This window comes from Eleutherodactylus coqui, chromosome 2 (assembly GCF_035609145.1).
Source record: "Eleutherodactylus coqui strain aEleCoq1 chromosome 2, aEleCoq1.hap1, whole genome shotgun sequence".
In the NCBI taxonomy this organism is placed as follows: Eukaryota; Metazoa; Chordata; class Amphibia; order Anura; family Eleutherodactylidae; genus Eleutherodactylus; species Eleutherodactylus coqui.
The window spans coordinates 242,432,240-242,438,239 of NC_089838.1; positions in this window are offsets into that span (position 1 = coordinate 242,432,240).

A 6,000-nucleotide genomic window follows, 5' to 3' on the forward strand; every position below is an offset into this window, starting at 1 on the left:
GCATCAGAATTCCTCCTGGCAGCTCTTAGAGCATGCTGCTAGGAATAAGATGTAAGTTCTCCACAACCACAGCACATTAATGCTGGAGTCACATGGGGCGGAATTGCCACAGCATTTCCGGCGGCATTTTTAAAACCAAGACTACACAGCATAGTATTGCAAAAATCTCGAATTCACCCGCTGCCAACAGTCCGCTGCAGACTACCCGCACGGGAAAGGACATGCGGCGCAGAATTCAAATCCATGACAAGTCAATTGTATCGCCGTTTCCACTGCAGGCTCTCTTCTCTCTATGGGGAGAGATTTCCACAACAAAAGATACAGGCGGAAAAGCTGCTTCAAACCTGCGCCATTTGATGCAGCCTTTCCGCTGCAGAAATCTCCCACAATTTCCATGAAGTTCTGCTGCAGACATTCCAGCAGCCGCGGCGCTCTGCGTCACCCTGCAATACGTTGCGCTGTCAGCACAACCCTTCACCCAGTTGTCTATAGTGAGCGATGTGCCGCTGGTCAGGTGATGTCACTTCCGCCGATATGCAGCTGATTCTGACGCACAATCCACACCGATGGTGTAGATTCTGACTTTCCTTTGCAGAAATGCTGTGGATTATATTGCAGAATTTTCTGCTGTGTTTGAACATACCCTACATACATCTGAAATCAGAATGTCCATCACTACTTTACGCTGCCCTCCGACAGGACAGTATAATGGATCTCCCTTTAACCCTTTCCAATCCACTGTCTGATCTCTGAAGACATTATGATTTAAGGCTGTGCAGCTCCGATTTTGGAAGACATCCGTCGGGGTTCTTTTACTGTATATTGCCAGCCTCTCTGCTGTCAGAGCCTATCCAACATGTCACCTCATGCAGTACTGGCTTTAGCCAGCATATAGCGCTCTTGTATAACGGCAGAAAAAGAGTAAGCCCCCCCCCTAGGAAAACCAGGATACAAATTGGATTGGAAAGGGTTAAGGGAGTTGTTCTATCAGCAATTCCCTAGTATAATATTATTTGAATCCCTCCCTTTGCAAATGGGAGAGCTTCAATAATAACCTTACAGGGCTGCAGGGAATTCAAGTTGCTCACAACTGCTTTGCAGATGTCGTCAGCAGAATAGAGACACTATTTTCACCAGCCTGTGATCTGCAGAGTTATACAACCACATTCACATTCCGCATGCTGTGGATTTTAAAATCTGCTCCATTGGGATCTGGATTTTTGCTGCAGACTTCACCTGCTTTCTTGTTCTCGATTGTCATACATCTGCTTTAAGCTCAAGGTTTTAATGGTGACATTTTGTTCACCTCTTCCTCTGCATGTGTCACATACTCTTATGCCCCCTTTTCTCTTCTTTGAAAATTAACTTTCAAGAACTTTGGGCTATTAGGAACTGCAATGTTCAGTTCCAACCTGCAGAGGGCTCTCTAACAACAGTAATCTGTGTAGCATAGACAGCAGAGCGGGTTATTTTTTGCTCTTGAACTTTCTCCGTGAAAATTAGACGTTTGTCCAATAGAAGGAACATTTAATCTTCCCTTGTAGTAATATCTAGAATTCCCCCACCTGACACACAGTGCCAAAAGTAACAATTGTGCTGTGATATCCCCAAAGGATTACCAAGGACATGATCTTTTATGTTCCCATGGAGCTATAAAACCAAACTAAACAAGATATCTGTTATTTATAGGACTGGAATATGTTTTACTGAAATAGCTCTGAACTGACTTATTGCATAACCCGATAGTCAAACAGAACTATGTGCGCACAACTAATGCAGCCAATGGCAGTGAATTCATTGTGAATGTTTTCCCTCACTTGGGGTGCATCCACACGGGTGAGCGTGATATCAGTTATCACACTTCTAAAACTGTGTGGTTCGCTGCAATTGCATTGCGATTTTCTCACAATCGGATTGCTGAACATGCAGTTTTCATAATTGTGAAAATCACGTATCTTCAAAAGAAAAATTAAAAATCATATAGTACTCAAGTGTGATGCGTTTTTTTTTTTTTCACCCATTGGAAACGATGGGCGAGATTTCTGTGGACTCGCTGCAAGGAGAAAAAAAAATCGCACATTTAAATAGAATGATTGAGAACAATGGGGTCTAACAACTTGCTCTTGTGAATGCATCCTTATGAGGCTCTTTAGCTATTTCAGCTTCGTCCAGCCCTGCAACATTAACTATTCCATACATTGTCTTTCTACAAGCATTCCAACAGCTGCTGCCACCTGTTTCAGTAATAATGTTCTCCTCTGAACAATTTATAGAGGATTTTATAGGGAAAAAAGTCTCAGGATATGACTGCCAACAATGTTAACCAACCTTGTTCCTCCATTCCCTCCTTCCCTCTGGCCTCTGCAACGCATTGTAATCTTACTTTCAGAGTTTAAATCCATCAATTGAATTGGAGATCAAATTGTGGGAGAATGTGGGGGTCAGCTTGATTAAAAATTGCATATGGAGAACCTTGCCCAAAACTTTAAATCTGGTTGCCAGAATGTGTCGCCGCTGCAGCTGGGGGGATGGGGGGGGGGGGGGTGTCCTATATGATCTGTCGGTTGACATGTACAGTCTTCAGGTATTGAAAGGGACAGGGTCCTCCAATGGCTATCTGTGACACCTGATGTAAAACAAAAGGAGATTACTAACATATCACAACCAAAATAATAGTGAAAGCCAGTTACTTGTCATAGTCTTACAATATGACTATATATACTGTATACTTTTATATACTGTGAGGGAAATGGCTGAGGATCGCCCAGAATTCTGGTCCACAGGGCCCGTCTTTAAGCCGCATAGACACGGATCTTTAAACTCAAACCTATGTTTATTTTTCTTCAACTTGTTGCAGCTTTACAAATATCAGCTACTTCAGACAGTAATATCAAAGAATAAAATCTGCCTCTCCAACTCTAATTTTACATAAAGTGGCCCTAATTGCCGACTGGTGGACTATCCCCACAAAGCCTAAGCAGTATAGCAGCACAAGTCCAGTTATAGTCCTGTACTCACACCAGGTTTCATGATATAGCAGCTCTCCCAGTCTAGGTGTCTGTGTCTCCTCTGCCCTCTTACATCTACCTGCTGGAGCAACATTGTGTATAGGTGGTGTTTAATACACAACGCTGCTTTGAAACAGAGCAGGGAATTTACAAAAAAAAGTCACACTGAGCATTGCCATATGCGTGCGATACGTGGGCATGAGCAGTGCACTTGTAGCCATATGTGGTCTCTGCCGGCAGAGCCACTGTTTAAAAAATTGGTAAACCGCTTCGGGGACACCCGCAGTGTTTTACCAACATGTTCAAGGACAGGAGGCCTTAGGCTGGGTTCACACAGAGCAGATTTGCTGCAGAAATTCTGTGCGGAATTTCACTGCGGCAAATCCGCCTGCGGCCGCTAATCCCGAGCTTAGCCAGCCATGTGGACGAGATTTGTCAAAAATCTCGTTCACACGGGATGGCCAATCCATCTCGGCAAAGCCGGCAGAAGACGGCGCTGCGGCGGGGATTACCCGGCCACAACATGTCTATTTTTCCTTCTCGTTGCAGCAGCACTGCTCTGTATGGGAGCGCCGGCCGCAACGGAAAAGCATGCAGCCAAGCTGCTCCAAAACCCACGGCTAAGTACCACGGGGTTTGAAGCTGCGCTTTCCCGGCGGGAATCTCGTATTTTTCTGCTCTGGCAAAGCTGTGAGATTTCCGCTGTGAAAACCCAGCCTTAGGGTGCGTTCACACGAACGTATATCGGCTTGGTTTTTACGCCGAGCCGATATACGTTGTCCTCGTGTGCAGGGGGGGAGGATGGAAGAGCCAGGAGCAGGAACTGAGCTCCCGGCCCCCTCTCTGCCTCCTTTCCGCCCCTCTGCACTATTTGTAATGGGAAAAGGCAGGGCGGGGCTAAGTTCCGAGAATTAGCCCCGCCCCCGTCCCACCTTTATACGAGCCGATATACGTTCGTGTGACTTCACCCTAAATGTTGCAAAGAAGGTCCCCTAACCTCAGGACTATAGTGCTCATCAGTGGCAGCCCTGTCCCTGGCTACACAGCAAAGATGAGAAGTGAACTGCAGAAAACAGGAAAAGTTACCTTCTTATGTGTGAGATCTTACAGTCAATGTGAAGATTAGATTATTCCAAAAAGATTTTTCCCTTTATTAAATAGCGTGTTTATTTTTTTAATCTGTAGTAAATCAGAGGGGCAACAGACAAATCTGTTAGCTCTTTTTGAGCAGTTACTGCACTGTATGTTTCCGTATCACCATCTCTGGGTCTGGTCCCATCAGTGTTGGAGTTTCCAATCCCCCCACCCCTCTTCCCATTACCTTATCACTAATTATGTCTGCCAGACCCTATTTTTATAGCTGATTCTTGGTATTCTGAGAAATTTGTCATGGAAAACAGTTAAGGGTGCCAAGTTTCCACACGATTTCAGTGGAAGGTCAGATCTGTGCTGGTCAGCCATATATTCCCACCCACTGCATTGCCCCCTTCTCTAATACCTTGGCTCATTTTGTTTTGTTGTCCTGTATTTTGGTGGCATAGAGATAAGGAAATATTCCCAAAATATTCCCAACAGATTAACTATAAATTTATGGTGATCTTTATACACAAGTATATGAGTAAGATTTTTAATATAATGTCCAAAATCATATACAACATTTCCAACCAAGCCATCAGAGAGTTCCTGTAAGTCAGTGAGGGCAGAATAAGATTGGCCGTATACTTTCTGACTGTACCCACCATGATTGCACCCCTGCATCTACACTTCCTCAACCATTCTATATAGAAATGCTGTACATAGCACTGTCATTTAATGGCTGAAGGATGCTGGTTGCCTTACCAAGCAACGTCATATAGTGCCAATACAGGATGTAGTCAGAAAGACTGATACAATTTCAATTTCATGTTGTGGCCCCAGTAAGAGAGAAAGCTGTGGAAAGTGGATTTCTGCTTCTCACATGCTATTTTTTAACTTTACAAATGGGTTTTATTCTTCAAGTCCCGTGGGACTGCTGCTATGACTGAAGTAAGGAAAGTGTACTCAAAGTGGCTTCCTTCTCTTACAATACATGCATGGAGCCGTCATTGGACCAGTGTTCAGGGACTCTCAATGTGCATCGGTATCCTAATCTCCTGCAGATGCTGGTGGATGATCTGTCCCTATTGTAGCAGAAGATATCCACTTTGACTGCACTTCCATTACTTCAGTCATAGCATCAGTCCCATGGGACTTAGAGACATGCAGAAAGAGGACTTCTGCTTCGATGTGTGCAACTCTTCAACTTTGCAGTTGGGTTTTACACTCTCTGTCATATAGGGGCCACAACACAAAATTGAAATCCATGTACAGGGGCCCGTGCGTCATTCTATTGTGTAGCGCATCCATGCCTTCCTGTTTAGGTAAGCTATTTTTATTTCAATATAGGACACCCTGTATAATGCAACGCTCACATAAGTGTCATATGCTGCAGTTACCTTTGGCACTACATTTGGGCATTCTATGGCAGTATTATGAAGTATCAAAATGAGTACCATAAAATGTACTAGCCATATTGTGGCTCATACAGCCATGTTAAACTAGTGCTTATACGAGTTTATTAGGATTTAATGTTATGCCAGTATAACACTGCCCGAATTTCACAGTGGTGATGCAAGGCATTTTTGCATGAAAAACTCCTCGCATTCAGGGGCGAAACACAATTTGACACGCGTGATATCGCGCCGAGTTTCTCGGCCCGATATCGTGCTTGCCCATGTGAAGGAAGTCTAAGTCTGCGTTCACGAATTGTTGATTTGCTGCAGATTTTGTCATGAATTTTGTTGCAGATCTGCAGCACATTTCATTTCTTTCAATTTAATTCAATTGAAAGGGGAAAATCTGCAGATCAGGCGAGTGCGACCTAGCCCAAAGAAAATCGGACCGATATCGCATTCATTTTGTCTGCAATTTTCACGCATCTGCGATGCGTTACAGCATTAATAATGCATGATTT